The sequence below is a fragment of the Loxodonta africana genome, chromosome 14, assembly GCF_030014295.1.
Source record: "Loxodonta africana isolate mLoxAfr1 chromosome 14, mLoxAfr1.hap2, whole genome shotgun sequence".
NCBI classification, from domain to species: Eukaryota; Metazoa; Chordata; class Mammalia; order Proboscidea; family Elephantidae; genus Loxodonta; species Loxodonta africana.
In genome coordinates, this window is record NC_087355.1 from 49,498,444 (window position 1) to 49,522,587 (window position 24,144).

Here is a 24,144-nt window from a genome sequence, read left to right on the forward strand (position 1 = left end):
CACCAGGTGCTCCTTGGAAACCCAATGGGTCAGTTCTACTCTCTCCTATAGGGTCTCTATGAGTTGGAATTGACTCCATGGCAATGGGTTTGGTTTTTGGTTTTACAGGTATATAGTGTTGTTACTGTGTGCCATCGAGTTGATTCCGACTCATAGCGACCCTATATGACAGACTTGAACTCTTCCATGGGAATTTTTACAGGAGCAGATCACCGTATCTGTTCTTCCTCCGGAGCTGATGGTAGGTTCGAACCACCAACCTTTCAATTAGCAGCCAAGCACTTAACCGTTACAGCACCAGGGATATATGTGTGTGTGTGTGTATAAAAAAAATACATACATACATATATGTATATACATGTAATTCTACTCTGTGTTGTAGGGTCGCTATGAGTTGGAACCAACTCAGCAGCACACGACAACAGATTACGTATAGCATCGTAGCACTCTGGATATACATAGCATGGGCTGCTATTTGGGTTGCTTGTCAAGGTTTTGTAAGCCATGCATACTTTTTTTTTTTAAATATAGCCATTTGTGTGTGTGTATGTGTAATATACATTGCTCAGATGTAAACAATAGTAAAAGTAAGCTGATTCAATTCAGTATGTCATGCTGTTAAAGATTTCCAGATGTCAAGTTCTTCCACTTCGAACAGGAGGTGGAGAGAATGGAATCCAGAGGGAAGAGAGATCATAAAGGTGAAACTTCATAATATGAGAAGCTTGAGGTTAGACTCAAGTCATCATTTGGGTGAAAACTGCCAATAACCCAAATAATTCTAGGAAATATTCTCCACGGTCCTTTTCTATACTTTGGAAGCACTCAGACCACAAACACTCCCAGTCTTAGCACAACAAAAGACCTCCCCTTGCCAATAAGTAAAAATGAGTGCCAGAGTCATCCTTCAAGGTAAATATTTGGGATAGGCAGCTGTTTGCATAATGTGATTTTAAGTGTGACAAGCACTCACCCCACCCAAAAAATGTCTATGCTACAGACCCGTGTCACGGATGCCTGCAATTTTGCCATTAGGGAGTATTTCCATCTCAGTCAGAAACTTAGGACTCATCCTTGATTCTTGTCTCTCCTTCTCTGACCCCATTCAATCAATCACAAATTCCTCCTACGTGGCTCTTGACTCTGTCCCTTTATCTTTATTCCCTCTGACAGTACTACAGTTTAGGTCACTCTCGACTCCTGCCTGGACGACTGCAGTTGTCTTTTCTCTGTGGCTCCAGTCTGTTCCCTATGCTGCAACTAATGTCATCTTTCTACGATGCAAATCTGATCATGACAATCCCCTGCTTAAAACCATTATTGGCTCCTCATGGCCCTCAAGATGAAGTCCAGATTCTGTAATAGGCCTCACAAGGCTCTCATTGTTGACTGCTTCAAGCCCATCTTTTGCCACTGCCTCCCATACTCACCTCTCTTTGGTCCTCACCTTTCTTTGGTCCCTCTTTCTTGCCTCCAGGCCTTTGCACATGTTGTCCCCTTGGCTTGGTACCCACTTCTCTTTCTTTTCTTTATTTATTGTGCTTTAAGTGAAAGTTTACAAATCAAGTCAGTCTCTCTTACAAAAACTTATACACACTTTGCTATATACTCCTAGCTGCTCTCCCCCTAATGAAACAGCACATTCCTCCTCTCTACCCTGTATTCCCCGTTGCCATTCAACCAGCTCCTGTCCCCCTCTGCCTTCTCATCTCGCCTCCAGTCAGGACCTGTCCCACATAGTCTCATGTGTCTACTTGAGCCAAGAAGCTCACTTCTCACCAGTATCATTTTCTGTCTTATAGTCCAGTCCAATCCCTATCTGGAGAGTTGGCTTTGGGAATGGTTCCAGTCTTGGACTAACAAAGGGTCCAAGGACCGTGACCTCTGGGGTTCCTCTAGTCTCAGTCAGACAATTAAGTCTGGTCTTTTTACAAGAATTTGAGGTCTGTATCCCACTGTTCTCCTGCTCCATCAGGGATTCTCTGTTATATTCCCTGTCAGGGCAGGGGTCAGTGGTAGTTGGGCACCATCTAGTTCTTCTGGTCTCAGGCTGATGTAATCTCTGGTTTATGCAGCCTTTTCTGTCTCTTGGGCTCATCTTTACCTTATGTCTCTGGTGTTCTTCATTCTCCTTTGCTCCAGGTGGGTTGAGACCAACTGATGTGTCTTAGATGGCTGCTTGCTAGCGTTTAAGACCCCAGACGCCACTCACCAAAGTGGGATGCAGAATGTTTTCTTCATACATTTTGTTATGTCAATTGACCTAGATGTCCCCTGAAACCATGGTCCCAATCCCCCAACCCTGCTACTCAAGCCTTCAGAGTGTTCAGTTGTATTCAGGAAACTTCTTTCTTCTGAGAACCTACCCCTCTTTCTGCCCTTCTCCCCAAAGATTAAATAAGCTGGAATTTATCTCCATTTTTAGCATTTTCATACTCTGTAAGCTTTCCTTATTTAACTGTCTAATATTTTCCCAACTTGACTATGTATTTCATGAAAGCCAGAATTGTCACTTACTACTGAATTTCTGGGGCCTAGTACAGTGTTTGTCACATAATAGTCACTTGATAAATATTTGATGAATGAATGAACAAATTTCTGTAATGGTCTTACCTTCTACTAACATACTGATGGGTTAGTAATTCATACTTTAGTGTGACATCCTTTAGTACGGCTTTCTGAGAATATGTTTTGAGGGGGTTAATGAAATAAATGCAGAATTGGCCTTGGAGAACCACGGCATAGCATAAAGGCAATGTTTAGCCAAGAAAGCCACTGGGAAGGAAAGAAAGAACAAGTACTACTGGGAGAAGTTAGAAAGGTCCTGGGTAGGTAAACAAAAAATAGCAACCAAAACTTGAGTTTCAACCCGGATTGCGTCCCTGAGGCCACCACCAATGAAAGGTCAGCTCCACAGGCATGGTTTGAGCATTGAGGGGCCTGCACTTAGCCTAGTGGCCTCACCCAGGGCCGGTGCCGTATCTGTGCCCTATTCCCAGGCTGTGGGGAAGCTGCAGGGGCAAGACAGAGCAAACTGGACAGATGGACTGCTTCATCCTGGCCAATGTGACTGAACTTGTCTAGACACAGATGGCTATGACGAACTTTCTGCTTATTACAGCGTTTTTGAGAAGTATTATCATTTCACTAGCCCATACTTCGCATGTTTTCCTCCCCAAGTGTACTCTTATCTGTGATCAGTATGAAGAATAATATATAAAATTAGTTTGTTTGTTTGTTTCTTTTACCAGCCTCACTCATTCACTCAGTGGTGTTTCTGGGGAAGGCCAGATATCTTCTTCCTCCCACTGCATGATTAGAGACATACTCCCCGGCTCAGTCAAAGGCTCCTGGTTTTTTGATTTTTTTTTTTTTTGCCTCTAGATTCTTTCCTCGGTGAACTGGTTCTCTATTATGACTCTCATTTTTATATTTCGGCACCATATTAATTCAGTGTAAAGTAAAACATTCACCCTGAGTCCACAAGCAGATTCCAGGCCCACATTTTTCACTGTCCTTTGGACATCTTGCCAAGGGCTCCAACTCAACACGCCCAAACTAACTCTCATAATCTTGCCCCCTGAAATTGCCCTACAGCTGCAACTTCCTTGTTTTTGCCTGTGGTATCACATTCTCCCAGGTACACATCAGAATACTTCACTCTTCACACTAGAACACACACTGCCACCTCCTTAATGGGGCCCACTTTGACTACCCCATTTAAAATTATAACTCCATGGTCATAGCATTCCTTATTCGCCCCTCCTGCTGTTTATTCCATAGCACTTAACCACCCTCTAACATACTGTATAATTTACTTATCTATTTATTATTTATCAGTCTCTTCCTCAGCCCGCACTGAAATGGAAAGGCCACTGAAGACAGATTTGTCTGCTTGTGGTCACTGATCTTGTCCCAGTGCATAGAATTGAGTCTGACATACAGTAGATGCTCAAAAAATATTAGCTGAATTAATTAATCTACTCCCCAATAATGAAGAATATAATTTCAAATTCCTCACTCCTCTAACTAGAACTTTAAGCTCCAAGAAGTGGAGGACTTTGTCAGTTTTGCTCACTGTTGTGTCCCTAGCATCTAGAATAGTGCTGGATATGTTAAGTGCCCCATAAAAACCTGTTGACTAAACGAATGGGTAAGAACTCCTTGAGTGCCTTTTAAATAATTAATTTTATTTTATTGTTGTTGTTACTGAGAATACACACAGCAGAACACACACCAGTTCAACAATTTCTACATGTACAATTCAGTAACACTGATTCTATTCTTCAAGTTATGCAACCATCCTCCGCCTCCTTTTCCTAATTATTCCTCTCCCGTTAACTAACTGCCCCTAAGTTTCCCATCTACTCTCAAGTTGCTATTGTCAGTTTGATTCTATATTGATAGTTCTCATTGAGTGCCTTTTAAAAGTACCCAGTACAGGGTCAGTGGAAAAGAGAAAGATCCCCAACGACGTGGATTGACACAGTGGCTGCAACAATGAGCTCAAGCATAACGATGATTGTAAGGATGGCGCAGGACCAGGCAGTGTTTTGTTCTGTGGTGCATAGGGTCGCTATGAGTCAGAATTGACTCGGTGGCACCTAACAACAACAACAACAACAACAGTACTATGCTAGGTTCTTGGGGATTCTAAAAATAATTTATACAGCTAACTATATTACAGTGGGATGAAGTGAAGTAATAGAGGTAGAAACAAAATACCATGGAAGCTCAGGAGTGAAAATCCTGGAGTTAATTCTTTGGGACAAGGAGTGCTGTTCATGGCAGAGTTGATAGAGCTGAGCCTTGAAGAAGTAGCTGTTCATCTGCTCTACGTGCCAGGCAAGGGACTTAGAGGATAGTTAAGTGTTGTCATTGTTATTTGCCCGTGAGTCTATGATATGGTAAGTGCTTTGCAAATATTCCTCACATATGGAACATCTGGGGGAATCTTGTTAAAATGCAGATTATAATTCAGTAGGTCTGTGGTGAGCCCTAAGATTTTGCATTTCTAACAAGATCCCAGGTGATGCTGAGGCTGCTGGTCTTCAAACCACACATGGAGTAACGAGTGAACTCAACTTGGCACCCATTCTCCCTTATTCCATTTTAGAACTCCAATTTTGTTCAGGTATCTAACCTGCCCTCTGCAGCCCCAGGGTAGTCTGGGTTGATCTCTGAGCCAATCAGCACAAGGCATTCCTCTGGCTGAATACTGAGCTGAGAATGGGAGTGGGAACTAAAGATTTATAGTCTGTATTTAGGGGAGATATTTCTTTTTCCCTTCTGCTGTTCTTAAACAAGGAAGCATTTTCTCGACAGGCAGCCATTCTACAGCCATGAGGAAAATTAGTCTTAAGAAGAAGTCAGTGCCAAGCATGCTAAGTGGAGAGAGGGAGAGAAACTGGGTCCTTGATGTCATCACTGTTCTGCTGATTATGGTAAGCCTGGAACCTACCGTCCCTCTGATCTTTCAAGTGTGTGAAATAATAAATATAATTACTACTTAAGCCAATTTGAGGTCAAGCCTTCACTTACTTGCAGCAGAAATCATCATAATGGTTACTAGGCACTGAATTTTCTAGGCACTGGGACAATATTAGTAGACAATTACTTTCTTTTGGGGCAACAAATATTTATTGAACATCTGCTATGTTCCAGGCACCATCCTAAGTAAACAAGAGAGACATAATCCCTGGTCTCAGAAAGTTTACAGCCTAGAAGGTAACTAATTTGATATAGTCCAAATTAACGAGATGAACAAAAATCCGATTTTATTTGTTTGTTTCATGGGGAATCCTTCTCCCTCTCTGGCTCTGCATCTGAAGTGACTATTAATCATCTCTTGCCCTGATACAACTGACCTAATCCTAAAGCAGAGCTTTGTTTCCTCACACTTGAAAATTACAACAGTATCCTAGTACCATTTTCAGATCCAGTCTACAAACTCATACCGAATCAAGCATCAAGTTCAAGTGACAAAAGCCTCCAGAGACCCTCTATTGCTTATAACAGTGATTTCCAAGCTTGTTTTTTAAAGCAAGAAACTGTTTCTTCAAAGGCAAAACATTTTCTTTGACAAAACCCCAATGTATAAAATAGACAAGCCAGTGTTGTCTGGCAGATGTAAGGAAGGGGAGGAGCAGCCAGAGTCTCACCTGTCCCCCTACACCCTTTTCCAGGACTTGTGGAGTTCTCAGTTAGTGCCTTCATTTCACAGTTTCACAAACACTGGCCTTGATATAGGGTAAAATCAAACACTTCCACTTATCATTCAGAACCCTCTATTATCTGCCCCTACCCTGCTCATCCGATTTTAATGTGCCCCAACTCTTGATCCAACCAAATCATTCTTCTACTGTCCTTCAAATATACACGTACATTCTTTCGTCTTTGCTCAGACTATTTCTTGCATCTGGAATGTTGTTTGTCCACCTCTGTGTCTATGCAAACCTGACCCACCTTCTCGCAAGACCTGACATAACTACAGTATACATCCTCCCAGTACCCACAGCAGGCACTACCATCTGTCACAACCAATCTGGCATTCTTTCCTCTAAGCCTGGTAGCTCCACAATCCTTTTCCATCCATCACTTCAGTCAGCCACTACGAATCCAGTGATTTGGTACTCAAAATGAAAAGCTTTTTTCATCCCCTGTACATACACGAGGAGCCCTCGTGATGAAGTGATTAAAGCAATTGACTGCTAACCAAAAGGTCAGTGGTTCAAAACCAACAGTGGCTCTGCAGGAGACAGATGTGGCAGTCTGCTTCCATAGGGATTTACAGCCTTGGAGACCCTATGGGGTCACCATGAGTTGGAATCAAATCAACGACACTGGGTTTTTGGTTTAGGTAGATAATACAACTCTCATTCCAGCACTCTATAGACTCGTATTATCACTTAACTGTAAAATAGTTTAATGTGTGTGATTCCACTTTCTTTCCTCTCAACTCTCAGCTCAGTTCTAGCCACTTGTTGTGTGCCATCGAGTTGGTTTCCACTCATAGCAACCTTATGTGACAGAATAAAACCGCCCCATAGGTTTTCTAGTTTTAATCTTCGTGGGAGTAGATTGAGAGGTCTTTCTCCCTCAGAGTCACTGGGTGGGTTCGAACTGCCAATTATACCACCTGGCTCCTTTTTAGCCACTTACCTGTAAACCAAGCTCGTTGCCGTCAATTCCAGCTCACAGCCATCCTATAGGACGGAGTAGAACTGCCCCATAGGGTTTCTAAGAAGCAGCTGGTGGATTCAAACTACTGACCATTTGGTTAGCAGCCATAACTCTTAACCACTGCACCACCAGGACAGGTACTAAATAAACATACACTGGAAGAATGAATATTAAGATAAATATTAATGCATTTTTTAAAACATGCTGACATAATCATGCCAGCGTATCGAAACATGAAGCAGCACTATAATTTGAAGAATATACATTAGGAATCAAGAAACCCAAGTTCCTCTCCCAGGAACACTACAAATTAGCTATGTGGCTACTTTATCTTCTGGGTCTTAATTTTCCTCATCTATAAGAAGAGGCTTGATTAAATTATTTCTGAGCATCCACATCAGAGATGTTCGTCAAGTTTGCTGGGAGAAGAAGCACTCACATGGCCAGATTGGCTGTGGGAGAGACACTCATGGGGGGATGTAGGACTCTCTTCATGTCCGCACTATACTCTGGGTCCCTGGACCTCCAAGCCATGGCCATATGCCGGGCCCCACGGAGAACTGGAACAACAGCTCCTGACATAGCCCAAGCATGACTGACTACCCTTCTTTGTGTGATCTCAGCATCAGTTTGTCCCCATCCAAGATTGCATGTCCCATTCAGGCAGTTTCACAGCAAGCTCTGTGAAAGGCAGTTAACCTTCTGCATATCCAGCTTGCACATGATTGTCTTTGGCTTGGACACCAATCTTGATCTAATCAACTGTGGCCAAGGGATCCACGTTGGTTTCACTCAGGGAATATTCTAACAAGTTTGTGTAGGAAAGAACGGGTTTGAGCCCTTGTTCTTAGAACAGGTACAGCACAAACCTAATACTTCATAAACTCTCCTCTCTCCCTTTCCAACACGCTTTATGTTACTTAACCAAACACTGCCAACCATCACAAAAGTCATTAAGAGATATGTGTTATGAATGAAATGCACATTATTCACTTAGCAGTAACTTAATCTTACTGACAGTAGAAGAACATACAGGAAGCAAACCTAAAAAAAAAAAAAAAGGCAGACTACACAAATGCATAAAACCAACTCCTTTAAAGACTTTCTGGGATGCAAAGATCTTAAGCATACTACAGTATTCATTCAGTATACAAAAAAAAAAATTTTTTTTTTTTTAAAGAAGAAACAGAGGATGAAAGCATTTCATAACTTTCTGACATGTAGCTAATTCAAACATGGCCTGCTTGGTATGTACTCAGCCACAGCCAGTGACAAAACCTCCAGCCTGAGACCCTCCCACACTTCCTGGCCGGGGTTTTGCCCCAACACACGCACACACATACACACACCAGTGCTTTCCAGAGGGGGCTGGGACGTGCTTACCCATGCATCATTTCTTATGCAGAGATGAGCTGCCGGCCTATGAGCCCAAGGTCCTTAGCAATGGACACCTTTTTGTAAATAGAAAAAAATAAACAAAATATGTGCTTTCTTTCTCAACTATCAGTTAAAAAGCAGAGATGAAAATGTTAGGTTCATAAACCATTAGGCTTGGAAGATAGTTCTGCAGGAGCATCGAGCAGCCCTCATGGGGAAGGAGCCTAGATTTTGCTCTCATACAGTTGTAGGATTGAATTTCTATTTTGCCTCTTCCTAGTTTGCAAAGCCTTTAACAAGTTGCTTAATAGTATAACAGTAGTTACTGTTCATCAAGCGCTTTGCTCTATGCCAAGGGCATGAGTGGCATAATCACAATTACTCCTCACAAGAACCCTGGAAGGTAGAAATTACAAAGGCTCTGAGATGATCACTTTCCTACAGTCAACCAGCTTATAAGAGGGAAGCCAAGTTATAAATCCAGGTCTGACTGAGGCTCCCCACTGCCTTTCCTATTCATCTTCTCTGAGCTTTAGTTTCCATTTCTGCAGAATGGCTATTCCTTCCTCAGAGAATTGTTGTTGATGTTGCCATCAAGTCAGCTCTGACTCATCACAACTCCATGCACAACAGAATAAAACATTGTCTGGACCTGCATCATCCTTACAATCATTGGTATGCTCAAGTTCATTGTTGCGGCCACTGTGTATTTTGACTGCCTTCCAACCTAGGGGACTCATCTTCCAGCACTGTATCAGACAATACCCTGTTGTGATCCACATCATTTTCATTGGCTTATTTTTGGAAGCAGATCACCAGGCCTTTGTTCCTCACCTGTCTTAGTTTGGAAGCTCTGCTGAAACCTGTCCACCATGGATAATCCTGCTGATATTTGAAATGCTAGTGGCATAGCTTTCAGCATCAAAGCAAAATGCAAGCCACCATAATATGATAAACAGACAGATGGGTAGTAGAGAGAATTGTAACCCATTGCCGTCGAGTCAATTCCTAGGGATATCTAAATTTTGTTGTTTGTAATGTGCCTGGAACATTAGTAGTTGCACAAAAAATGTTGCCTAGTAACATAAGTTAACACAAGAAAAACTGGAGTCTAGAGGATTCAATCACAAGGAGACCTGCTGGTCAAAACCTGGTTCCCTTGATTTCCAGTCTGATATGTCCTTTGTTTTTGTTTTTGCCATTTTTCTCATGTTAAATTTAACAACATTACCAGGAGTGCAGGATGTACAGGGAGATTATAAAATCCTCTATAATCTTATCTAACACATATAATTTTTCTATATTCCCTTCTGCTGTTTTCCCATATTTTTTTACATTGTTATAGTTCTATATTCTGCTTTTTTCACTTAACATTATCATAAACATTTTTCTGTTGCTACATGATATTGATAATTATCATCTTTAATAGCACCTTGATAAGGCACTACAAATAGATATAACGTGCTGGAATACTTACCTCTCGGCCACTCAGTTACATTGTGGTGAAAAACATGGACTCCATGTGAGAGAAACCTAGAATAGAACCCTTGGCTCCACCATTTTATCATCATGCAGTTTTAGCAAAGTCTCTTAACACTCCAAGCCTCTGTTTATTTATTTGTTAAATGGGAATGATGATTCTTATATCATAGGATTATTGTAAGGATTAAATGAGATTATTATACATAAAGCCCCTGTGATTTTTTCATTAACTGTAAGCTTTTATCATTAACTATGGCTTTTAGTAATTGTAAGGAGCTCTGTTGGTGCAGTGGTTCAGCACTCGGCTGCTAACCAAAAGGCCAGCAGTTCAAACCCACCAGTTGCTCCACAGGAGAAAGATGTGGGAGTTTGCTTCCAGAAAGATTACAGCCTTGAAAACCCTATGGGGTAGTTCTACCCTGTCCTATAGGGTCCTTAGGAGTTGGAATCGACTCCACAGCAATGGGTTTTATTTTTAAATATAATCTTCCCCTTCTTCCCCATCCAAACAGCATTACTTCACATTTTCAGTTAATCAATGGCTTTACCGAAATATGTTTAGAGATTACATTGGTTTAACAAAGGGAGAGGGGAGAGAAAAGCGAAAGGAGAGAGCTTGGCAGCTGGGAGGGCCTGCCAGCCTCTGGCTGCTCATCGTGCTGCCTCAGCCCATCTGCAACTCTTGCAACTGCCCAAGCAGCAGGGGTTCCCAGGCTGAAATTCCATTCCCAGGTAGCTCACAGGGCAGATCCGGTCACTGCTGGGATGCGTGGGCTGTGCCCACCTGTTTCCTTACTGCAGCCTCATTCCATGCCGGTTCCCTAGGGATGACCAATGACCGAAGCCATGGTCTGGGTTGGAGGCAGCTGGGGAGGGCAGAGCGGCTTTATGTGTTCTGTGAGAGCGTCTCAGTTGTCTCAAATACTCAAAGTAGGGCTGATCCCTACATAGAAATGTGAAACTGCTGTGAGTCAAATAAATCATTAATAGGCAAGCTGGGAAAGAATGGGCAGTAAAGAGGACAAAGGGTCACCTCTAGCCATTCTCAAAAGGGTTGACTTCTCACACATGCTCCATTTCCTTGCTTCTTTTTTGCAAGTCCCAGTCAGCTGAAGTGCTTCTTCCTGGGGCTGTGCCAGGAAGACTCCAGAAACATTCCACATAGCTGAGCAGTCCCTGGTTTCTGAAACACTCTATTCTTTTAACTTCCATGATACCACCTTCTCCTGGGCTTTCTCTTGCGTCTCTGAATATTCTGCCTCACCTGTTTTTGTCTGTTCCTTCTTTTCTACTTGACCTCTAATATTGGAGTTACTTAGGGCACGGCTCTAAGCCCCATCCTATTTTTGAGCTTTCCCTCTACCTAGGTGACCTCATTCATCTTCATAATTTGAAATATCATCTACATCCTAATGACTTGAACATTTATATCTCTAGCTGAGACCTCTCTTCTGAGCCCCAGACTTATATATCTAATATCCTGGATGTACAACTCTCTGCTTGGATGGCTCAGAAATCTTGTGTAATTTATGTCCAAAACTTAACTGTTGATCTTAACACCTCAAACACACTCCCCCAAACTGTCCCTTTATACAGTGTCCCTGTCTCAGTAAATCTTAGTAACTCCCATCTGCTCAGTAGTTCATGCATTCCTGAGACCTGGAAGTCATCCTTGATTGCTCCCTCTTCCCTCACCACCTCCATCTAATTTACTGCAAATTCCTCTCAATTCCTGCTCCACAATATCTCTTGCATCATCCCACTGTCAACATTCTGGCCCAAGCCTTCTCTTCCACTATCTAGCTAGCTAATCTCCCTGAGCCCTCCACATGGCAACCAGAGAGATTTTTTAAAAACGTAATAAATGGGACCATGTCACTATCCTACACAAAACACTTCGGTGGCTTCCCATGGAACTTGATAATAGCCAATGTATTGAACACTGTGCAAAAAATCCTACATTATCTCAACTAGTCCTCACAACTTTGCAATTATGATCTTATTTTACAGATTAGGAAACTGAAGCTTGGAGTGATTAAATAATTTGTCTAAAATGATAGAACTAGAAAGAAATAGAGCTAGGATGTTAGTCTGTCTCCTAAACTGAGACTCTTAAATCACTGCTATCCTGCCTTTCATTTAACATGAAATGCAAACTCCCTACCACAGCCTTAAAGGCCATGTGACTTGGTCTCTGCTCACCTCCCCAGCATCATCTCCTTTATCATCTTTGTTGCTCATTGTGTTTCAGTCATACTGATGTTTTCAGCTCTTCTAATACTCTTCAGTTCTTTCCTGCTTCAGCACCTTTGCACATATGGTTCCCTCTGTTTGCCTGTAACACTTTCCCTATGTGGGCCTAACTCCTCCTTATCCTTCAGGATGCGGCTTAAATGCCACTTTCTCACCAAGGGAACTTTTCCTAACTCCCTATCTAAATTATGTTATGCTTTCTCGTTGCATCTTATACTTTTCCTTCATAAAGCTTTCCAGAATTCATCAGACGTGTGTGTGTGTACATAAAAACCCAAAACCAAACCTGTTGCCATCAAGTCGATTCTGACTCATAGCGACCCTATAGGACAGAGTAGAACTGTCCCATAGAGTTTCCAAGGAGCGGCTAGAGGATTTGAACTGCAGACCTTTTGGTTAGCAGCTGTAGCACTTAACCACTGCTCCACCAGGGTTTCCATGTGTTTATACTAAATAATTATATGTATACATATAATTACATATGTCTGTGTGTATGTATATATATAATCACATATATACATATAATTGGAAACCCTGGTGGCACAGTGGTTAAGTGCTATGGCTGCTAACCAAAGGGTTGGCAGTTCAAATCCACCAGGCGCTCCTTGGAAACTCTGTGGGGCAGTTCTACTCTGTTCTATAGGGTCGCTATTAGTCAGACTCGACTCAACGGCACTGGGTTTGGTTTTTTGGTTATAAATATAATTATTTAATGTTTCTTTCTCTCCTAAACATAAACTCCACAAGAGCAGAGAACATGAGAACTTTTTCATCATTGTATACCCAGAGCTTAGATAGTAGATGTTCAATTAATACTAGTTAAATAAACTCATTTATCATTATGACATAAATAATTTATGCTACACTAATTATAAATAAAGGAAATTATTTTTAAAAAACACTACATTCCCTAATAGACAAATAGGTAAATGATGCCAATTGACAAAACTGGAAATAAAACAAACAGGGGTGATGTTCTGCTTTAAGTACTCAAATAAGTTTAAACAGAAACGAGGTAGAATTTTTTGCCTATTCTAATAGCCAAAAAGAAAAAAATAAATAAAACTTCTTAATGCTAATGATGAAATTGTCCTTCTAATGTTTTGACGGCAAAACTATTAATTACTTAAAAAAAAAAATTCTTACCAAGAACAGTGTGACAAGTATCAAGAATCTTAAAATATTTATATCCTTTTATCCTATAATCTACTTCAGGTGCTCTATTGTAAGAAAATAATCTGAAAAGAAAATTTGTTTTTCTGTAAAAATACTTCATCTAAGCCTTATTCATAATAATGAAAAACAAGGTGTTACCAAATATCCAAAAATAAACCTTAGTATATCTACTGTATCATGGAGCCATTAAAATTATGATGGTCACAACTTCATAAAAGAATGGGAAACAGCTAGGCTACAACACTGAATAAAAATGCTTAGTTGTTTTTATTATATACGCCTGAATATAAGACAACTTTGGATATTAGGCAATCCTCATTTTCTCAGTGAGATTTTTTAAATGATTGGATTAATTTGGGGGGGGTGCTAAACCTGTAAACTTTTAGTAATGAAGAGGACATATTTAAATTTCTTATAACTTTATTTAGTTTAAAATACATATACAAAATATACTGATTTTTAAATATTGCTTTCTTCTCATATTCCACAAAAATTTTTTATTCAAATTTTTCACCTCTGAAGCATCTTTGACATCAGTGTCTTTATCACCTCCAGAGAGGTGTTGTTGACCAATTTTCCAGGTCCCATCATCTTCATTTCTGTGTTAATTGTTTGCAACATAGTCCTTTTTTTCTTTTTTAAAACGTTTTATTAGGGGAAATTACAAACAAACATATAGAAGCCTCAACAATTATCAGCTCATGGCCAACATTGTTTTATTTCTAACCCCGATACCCTCCCTCCTGGGTTATTTTAAACCAATTCGCCAGACATCATATTATTTCACCCATAAATATTTTAATATATATCTCTAAAATAAAGGTCCTTTGGAAACCCTGGTGGCATAGTGATTAAGAGTTGTGGCTGCTAACCAAAAGGCTGGCAGTTCAAATCTACCAGGCGCTCCTTGGAAACTCTATGGGGAAGTTCTAATCAGTCTATACCACTTAAAAAAATAACAATATTCCCTTCATATTATCAAATGTTTAGTAAGAGTTCAAATTTCCCCAATTGTCTCATAAAGTTGTTTAATTCAGGATCCAGACTAGGTTGATACATGGGTTATAGTATGAATGGAATACTATGCAACAATAAAGAACAATGATGAATCTTCCAAACATCTCACAACGTGGATGAATCTGGAGGGCATTATGTTCAATGAAATAAGCCAATCACAAAAGGACAAATACTGAATGAGACTACTATTATAAAAACTCCTGAAAAGGTTTACACACAGAAAGAAACAATCTTTGATGGTTACAAGGGAGGGGAGAGGTGGGAGGGAAAAACACTAACTAGACATAGATAAGCTGTAACTTTAGTGAAGGGTAAGACAGTATACAATACTGGGGAAGTTAGCATAACTTGACCAAGGCAAAGTCTTAGAAGCTTCACAGACATATCCAGACTCCCTGAGGGACCAAATTACTGGGCTGAGGGCTGCGGGGACCATGGTCTTGGGGGACATCTAGCTCAATTGGTATAACATAACTTACAAAGAAAATGTTATACATCCTACTTTGGTGAGTAGCATCTGAGGTCTTAAAATCTTGTGAGCAGCCATCTAATATACTCCACTGGTCCCATGCCATCTGGAGCAAGGTAGAATGAAGAAAACGAAAGACACAAGGCAACAGTTCAAAGGACAAATGGATCACAGCTACCACAGCCTCCACCAGACTGAGTCCAGCACAACTAGATGGCCAAGCTACAACCACTGACTGCTCAGACAGGGATAACAATAAAGCGTCTCCAACAGAACTGGAGAAAAATGCAGAACAAAATTCAAACTCATAAAAAAATACCAGACTTACTGGTCTGACAGAGACTGGAGAAACTCTGAAAGTATGGTCCCTGTACACCCTTTTAACTCAGTACTGAAGTCACTCCTGAGGTTCACCCTTCAGGCAAAGAGTAGACAGGCCCATAAAACAAACAGTAATACATGTAGCCCAACCATGTATACAATAGGCACAACAGCCCAGGGGCAAGGATGAGAAGGCAGGAGGGGACAGGAAAGCCAAATGAATAGAAATGGGAACCCAAGGTCGAGAAGGGGAGAGTGTTACATGTCACAAGGTTTGCAACCAATGTTACAAATCAATATGTGTATTAATTTTTTAATGAGAAACTAATTTGCTCTATAAACCTTCATCGGCTCAATAAAAAAAAAGATAGCCAAAAAAGAGCAGAAGTGACAATAATAATCTCTGATAAAATAGACTGTAAGTCAAAATCTCTCATAAGAGAAAAAGAAGGACATTATACAATGAGTAAAGCATCAATCTACCTAGAAGACATAACCATAATAAATATTTACACACTCAATGACAGAGCTCCAAAATACATAAAGCAAATATTAACAAAATTGAAAAGAGCAATAGTTGTACAATAATAGTGGGAGACTTTAACATACCACTTCCAATGATGGACGGAATAACTAGAAAAAAACTCAACAAAGATACAAAAAAAAAAACAAAAACCCACAATCAACCACGTCGACCTCATAGACATATACAGAGCACTCCACTCAATGGCACCAAAGTATACATTCTTTACCAACACACATGGATAATTTTCCAGAATAGACCACATTTTAGGACACAAAGCAAGCCTCAATAAAATCCAAAACATCAAAATAATACGAAGCATCTTCTCTGATCAAAATACTATAAAAGTAGAAATTGATAACAAGAAGAGCAAGGAAAGGAATCAAATACATGGAAACTGAATAACATCTTCCTTTAAAACCACTGGGCAAAAGAAGAAATCAAAGATGAATAAAAAAAAGAAAAAAATTCCTAGAATCAAAAGAGAATGAAAACACAACATACCAAAACTTTAGAATACAGCAAAAGCAGTGCACAAAGATCAATTTATAGCAATAAATACACATTACAAAAAAAGAAGAAAGTGCCAAAAGCAAAACATTAACCCTACAACTCGAACAAAAAAGAGCAGCAAATGAAGCACAGTCACCAGAATAAAGGAAATAATACAGATTAGAGCAGAAATAAATGACACAGAGAGCAGAAAAACAAAAAGAGTTAAGATCAGAAGTTGGTCCTTTGAAAAAAATCAATAAAATCGACAAGCCACTGGCCAAACTGGCAAAAGGAAAGCAGGAAAACAAACAAATAACCCAAATAAGAAATAAGATGGTGACATTACAACAGAAGCAACTGAAATAAAAAGGATCATAACAAAATACTATGAAAACTTATACTCCAAAAAATTTTAAAACATAGAAGAAATGGACAACTTTCTGGAAACACACTATCTACCTAAACTAACACAAACTGAGGTAGAAAAACTGAACACACCCATAACAAAAGAAGAGATTGAAGAGGTAATAAAAAAAAAACTCCCAACAACAACAACAAAAAAAAACCTTGGCCCAGACAGCTTCACTGAAGAATTCTACCAAATGTTCAGAGAACAACTCGCACCAATACTACTCAAACTATTTCAGAGCACAGAAAAGGAAGGAATACTCCTGAATTCATTCTATGAAGCCAGCATAACCCTGATACCAAAGCTGAAAAAAGACACCACACACACACACAAATTACAGACCAATATCCCTCGTGAATACAGACGCAAAAATTCTCAACAAAATTCTAGCAAAGAGAATTCAACAGCGTATCAAAAAAATAATACATCACGACAAAGTGAGATTCATACCAGGTATGCAATGATGGTTCAACATTAGAAAATTAATCAACATAAATCCACCACATAAATAAAACAAAAGAATCACATGATCATCTCAATCAACACAGAAAAGGCATTTGATAAAGTCCAACACTCATTCTTGATAAAAACTCTCAGCAAAAGAAGACTAGAAGGGAAATTCCTCAACATAATAAAGAGCATGTATACAGTTCTATTCTATTGGTCTATGTGTTTGTCATTGTACCAGTACCAGGCTGTTTTGACTGAAAGCATTCCCCTTGAGAACAGGAACGAGACAAGGATGCCCTTTATCACCACTCTTATTCAATTTTGTACTGAAAGTCCTAGGTAGAGCAATAAGGCCAGAAAGAGAGATAACGGTATCCAAATTGGGAAGGAAGAAGTAAAATCATGCTTATTTGCCGATGGCATGCTCCTATATGTAGAAAAGCCAGAGACTCAATAAGAAAATTACTAGAACTAATAGAAGTATTTAGCAAAGTATGGCAGGGTATAAGATCAACACACAAAAATCAGTTGGGTCCCTCTACACTAACAAGGAGGACTCCGAAAAAGGAAATCAAGAAAACAATACCATTTTCAATAGCCCCTAAAAGGATAAAATACCTAGGAATAAACCTAACCAGGGAAATAAAAGACTTATAGAAGCAAAACAATAAAACACTGAAAGAAACTAAAGAGCTCTACATAAATGGAAAAACATTCCATGTTCATGGATTGGGAGATTGAACACTGTGAAAATGTCAATACCACCAAAAGCAGTCTACAGATATAATGCAACCCTGATCCAATTCCCAAAAACATTCTTTAATGAAGAGGAAAAACTAATCTCCAACTTTATATGGAAAGGAAGGAGGCCCTGAATAAAGAAATATTGAAGAAGAAAAAGAACAAAGTAGTCCTCACACGTCCCGATCTCAAAACTTACAATAAAAAACACAAAACTCGTTGCCATTGAGTCGATTCTGACTCATAGCAATCACATAGGACAGAGTTGAACTGCCCTGTAGGGTTTCTGAGGAGCGACTGTTGGACTCAAACTGCCAATCTTTTGGCTAGCAGCTGCAGCTCTTAACCATTGTGCCCTTAACCAGGGCTCTAAAACTTACTATACGGCCATGGTAATCTAAACAGCCTGGTACTAGTTCAATGACACATAAACCAATGGAATAGAATTGAGAACCCAGAAGTAAATCCATCCATCTACTGGCAGCTGATATTGGGCAAATGGTCCAAGTCCATTCAATGGGGAAGAAACAGTCTCTTTAAGAAATGGTGCTGGCAAAACTGGGTAACCATATGCAGAAGAATGAATCAGGATCTATACCTCACATCATGTACAAAAACTAACTCAAAATGGATCAAAGACCTAAATGTTAAAGCTAAAACTATATAGTTCCTGGAAGAGAAGATAGGGTCAAAACTGGGGGACCTAATTTTTGGCATAAATAGTCTATCAAACAAAACTAAAAATGTATGAATGGCAGAAGATTAATTAGATAACTAGAATCTTCTAAAAAGTAAATATTTATGCTCATCAAAAGACTTTACCAAGAGGATAAAAAGAGAGCCTACAGACTGGGAAAAAGTCTTTGACAACAACATATCTGATAAGGGTCTAATCTCTAAAACTCAACAACAAAACAACGAAAAGACAAACAGTCCAATCAGAAAATGGGCAAAGGACATGAATAGACACTTCACCAAAGATGGCTTTCAGGTAGCCAATAAATACATGACAGATGCTCAAAATCATTAGACATTAGAGATATGCAAAACAAAACTTCAAAGAGATATCACCTCGTTCCTGCCAAAAAATGGCAATGATAAAAAAAAAGCCAGATGTCTGGGGTCTTAAACACTAGCAAGCAGCCATCTAAGATACATCAGTTGGTCTCAACCCACCTGGAGCAAAGGAGAATGAAGAACACCAAAGACATATGGTAAAGACGAGCCCAAGAGACAGAAAAGATCACATAAACCAGACACTCCATCAGCCTGAGGCCAGAAGAACTAGATGGTACCTGCCTACCACCAATCACTGCCCTGACAGGGAACACAACAGAGAACCCCTGATGGAGCAGGAGAACAGTGGGATGGAGATCTCAAATTCTTATCAAAAGACCAGGCTTGATGATCTGACTGAGACTAGAGGGACCCTGGAGGTCATGGTCCCCAGACCCTTTGTTAGCCCAAGATTGGAGCCATTCCCAAAGCCAACTCTCCAGACAGAGATTGGTCTGGACTATAAGATAGATAATGATGCTGGTGAGGAGTGAGCTTCCTGGCTTAAGTAGACACATGAGACTATGTGGGCAACTCCTGTCTGGAGGTGAGACAAGAAGGAAGAAGGGGACAGGAGGTAGTTGAATGGACACAGGAATACAGGGTAGAGAGGAGGAATGTGCTGTCTCATTTGGGGAGAGCAGCTGGGAGTACATAGCAAGGTGTGTATAACTTTTTGTATGAGAGGCTGACTTGATTTGTAAACTTTCACTTAAAGCACAATAAATTAAAAAAAAAGTCAGAAAACCACCACAAATGCTGGCAAGGTTGTGGGGGAATTAGAATTGCAAAATGTTACAACCACTATGAAAAACAGTATGATGCTTCTTCAAAAAGCTGGAAATAGAAATATCTTATGATCCAGCAATCCCACTCCTAAGTAATATATTCTAGAGATATAAGGGCAGTGACATGAATAGGCATATGCGTACCTATGTTCATTGCAGCATTAGTCACAATAGCAAAAATGTGGAAACAACCTAAGTGCCCATCAACAGAAGAATGGATAAACAAATCGAGGTACATACATACAATGGAATATTACGCAACTATGAAGAATAATGTAGAGTCTGCAAAATATCTTATAGCATGGATGAATCTGAAAGACATTATCCTGAGTAAAATAAATCAATCACAAAAAGGCAAATATTGTATGGTCCCACTTAGAAATGGTTTTGACTATTTTTCAAACTAAACTGATAAAAATTTTGTTGTCATGTAAATGCCAAAAATTGATCATTGAACAGAGGAATCTCATATTTTGAAAAATGAACGAGGGTTCCATTTTAAATCTGCAAGAATATATTCATTTGATTTATGCTTCTTTCATATTCACAAATTAAGTGTCTTTGTGAATTAAATCTAAAATTAGAAAAACATTGTCATATTGAATAGAATTCTCCCCTCTTCCTTAAACACTACTTAGCCAGAAAGAGAGAAATAAAATCTTGTCTAAAAGAAAGTAGATGAACTGTTGTTTGTTTTTAAAAAGTTAATCCAGTCTATAAAGCTGGTAATGACAGCCCATCCCCTTAGCTGGAGTTGCAAAATATTCAAAGAATCACTGGAGTGTCATAACCAGAAATGTTGATTCAACACCCACACTTGCTGTGTAAGACTCCTGGCCTTCACCCACACTCCTTGGGAGGAGGTATCCACATGCATCTGAGCACTGCCAAGGAGATGCCGGGTAAAGAGATTTTCACATAGGTATTTCAGGATTCGGGCCTCTTGCACCACGTTTGCCAACTCAGGCATTAAACTAAAACCTTTTCCACACCAGCACGTGACCAAAACTGGGGAAAAGAATCTTCCACATTGGGTACAACCAAACATCTTGCTGTGGAGCAAACAGAAGTCCTGCTGTGGAAACAGAATTCTCCATGACAATTGCCACTGGCAGCCAAGGGCTGAAGCACCTGAGCTCTCCATGGCCTTATAAAGAGACCTTGAGTGGCTTTGAGCCTTTTTGAACCTCTATTTCTTTATCTCAAAAACACAGAAACACAGGCAGAAAAAAAAAGGCCAGGCTTACTGGACAGACAGAGACTAGAGGAACCCCCAAGACTATCGCCTTGAAAAAAAAAAAAATCGCCTTGAGATATCCTTTAAACTTTGAACTGAAACTACTCCCGGGAGTTCACCTTTCAGCTATATAATAGAAAAAAAAATTGGTTCATAAAATAAACAATATTCCTCCTGAGACTATGGCTCCAGATACCCTTCTAACTCAGAACTGAAGCCACTCCTGAAGTTCACCTTTCAGCCAAATATTAGACAGGCCTATAAAACAAACAATAACACCCATGAGGAACGTGCTCCTTAGATCAATCAAGTACATGAGACCAAATGGGCAACGCCTGCCCAAAAGCAAAGATGAGAAGGCAAGAAAGGGCAGGAAAACCAGACGAATGGACATGGGAAACCAGGTTGGAAAGGAAAAGGGGTAGAGTCCTGACACATTTCGGGGATTGCAATCAATGTCATGAAACAATTTGTGTATAAATTTTGAATAAGACTAATTTGCTCTGTAAAGTTTGACTTAAAGCACAATAAAATGTTAGAATATATATATATATCTTCCATGAGTACTGTGCTCCTTTAAAAAAAAAAAATCATCTATATGAGACCAAAAGGTCAACATCCACCCTAAAGAAAAGATGAGAAGGTCAGGCAGGGTAGGGAAGCTGGATTAATGGGAGCAGAACAATCAGAATGGAAATAATGAGAAAGTTGGCACAACGTGGAAAATGTCAACAATGTCACTGAACAATATGTATAGCAACTGTTAAATGGGAACCTAATTTGCTGGTAAACTTTCACAAAAAAAATTTTAAATATTTTAAAAAACAGGCAGAAACTGCGTTGATACTCTATGATTCTTCAGTTTCTTGCTGTCCAAATATTCTCATGTTAATCCAATAAATTAAATTGAAAATCATTTGATGACTACTCAGTTAATGCCAAATTAAAAAAAAAAAGGCAAGGCAGACGTGCACACACGCACGCAAACTCACACACACACTCACACAGTAAGGGGCTTGAATTATTTCAATTGTTTGTTCACACAGGCCCAAAATTGCTCAACTTTGTACCACAGGTTGCTGCTATTAACATGCTAATTGTACCAGGTTGTTTTTACACCTTTCAAACTGTCCTCATCTCTCTTTCAGCAGAATAGATTTCTAAACATGGTTCCTCAGAACAGGATGGTTGTGCCAGCACCATAAGCTTGGGGGCATGTAAGAGCTCACCGTACTGATACGCTGAATATGTGCCTGAAAAATGGATATGACATGAAGATAATAAATACTGGCTGATTGAAGGAAAAATTCCTGAAAATTTGGAGGTGATTAAATCTTTCATTAAGCTGAATCATCTTTTATGTGTTATAAGATATTCCCCTATTTGTTGTTGTTGTTAGGTGCCATCACGCTGGTTCCAACTCAGAGACCCTATGTACAACAGAATGAAACACTGTTTAGGACTATGTTTTTAAAAAGAACACTGGACTTAGGTCCAATTTTCTTTTTGCCATTTACTGTACAAGGCCCTTAAACCCCCTCTCTAAGGTTTAGTTTCTCCTCTGAAAAACGTAGATAAAACACCTACCTCAAAGGGAGGTGGTGAGGATTTAAATAAGAGACCGTATGTGAAAGTGCCTGACATAGAACCTGTTGTTTTTGTTGGGTGTAGCCAAGTCAATTTTGACTCATAGCGACCCCAAGTGATGGAGTAAATCTGCCCCATAGGGTTTTCTTGGCTTTTCCAGGTTTTTCACCCGCAGAGCAGCTGGGTGGTTTCAACCACCAACCTTTTGGTTAGCAGTGTTTAACCGTTGTGCCATCGATACACTCAAAAGCTATTTGGATATTAAAGTAACAGTTTTATCATTTGAAGACTCTTTCTGAAATGCAAATAATAATCACTGATTCTGCGTGATTTCAAAAATTAGATCTTATAAAAAAATTTCCTCAGGTGGGACATATTCATCACCCTGTCACACAGGATCCACCACTCTGAGAGATAGCACCACCTCATACACACCTAGTTCTTCCCCAAGAGCAGCTTCCCTCCCCCATGCCTACATGATATCTCATACTTTCTTTTCTACTATGTATAAAGAAATCAGTGATTAAAGGGTTGTTTTCTCCATCCTCTAGGATAGCTTTCCCAGAAACCACTAAAGGTAAAAGAAACTTCTTCCTGTTTCAAAGACCTACAAAGAAGCAGCAGATCCAACACCCGCTGGAGGTTCTGCAAGGAGGCTTTATTCACTGTTTCAAATGCACTTTTCTTTTTCCTGTCTGGCATAAGCCTGCACAAGCTCCCAGAAGGTAAACTTTCTCAAAATAAAGGTAGCATTAAACCCCCTGCTTCCAGCTTAGTGCCTGACATTCAGTGAAAGACACACAAAAAAATTAAGATGGTGACAGGAAAATAGGGAATAAGCACTGTGCCTAGAGCCTGGAGTGGGATCAGAGACTCGGTTTTTCTTTCTGTTGCATGAGCACAGTTGCTCTCTCTGTCTCCCCTAGTTATTGAAAGGACCACATCACTGCGAGTGGCAGCAAATCATTATCTAAATGGGACGCATGTTATTAACCATCATGCATTTGACAGATAACAACTGAGATCACTCTTCCAGGCTCTGGGGATAGAGCACTAAATAAACAGACCAAGGTTTCTGCCCCTCATGCAGCTTTATAAGTTTTTGTAAAATAATTTCAGTTTTGGGATTAGTACTATGTGGGGAATAAACAGAGCAATATAATTAAAAATAAAACATGGCGGAGATGGGAATGGTTCTGCTTTAGACAGGCCTTTAAGGAGGGGGATTTCGGAGCTGAGGGATGAGAAGGAGCTGCCAGGAGCAGATCTGAGCTGAGCAGAGGACAGGTCACATGGTGGCCACAAGTTTAATATCTCAGTAAATAGGAAGACAACCAATGTGGTTTTAACACTGTGAGCAAGCAGGGGAGGGACGAAGGATGAGGTCAGAAAAATAGATGGAAGCTAGGTCATCTAAATCGTGGCAAGGATTATTTCACAAGCCTGCCAAAATCGGCACATTTCTAAGAACCTGTTTAATTGTCTCAACACAGAATAGACCCTGAATAAATATTTAGATTAAGTGATTTCCTACAAACATAATGCCTTGGATAATCTGTGACTTAACAACCAACCATTTAA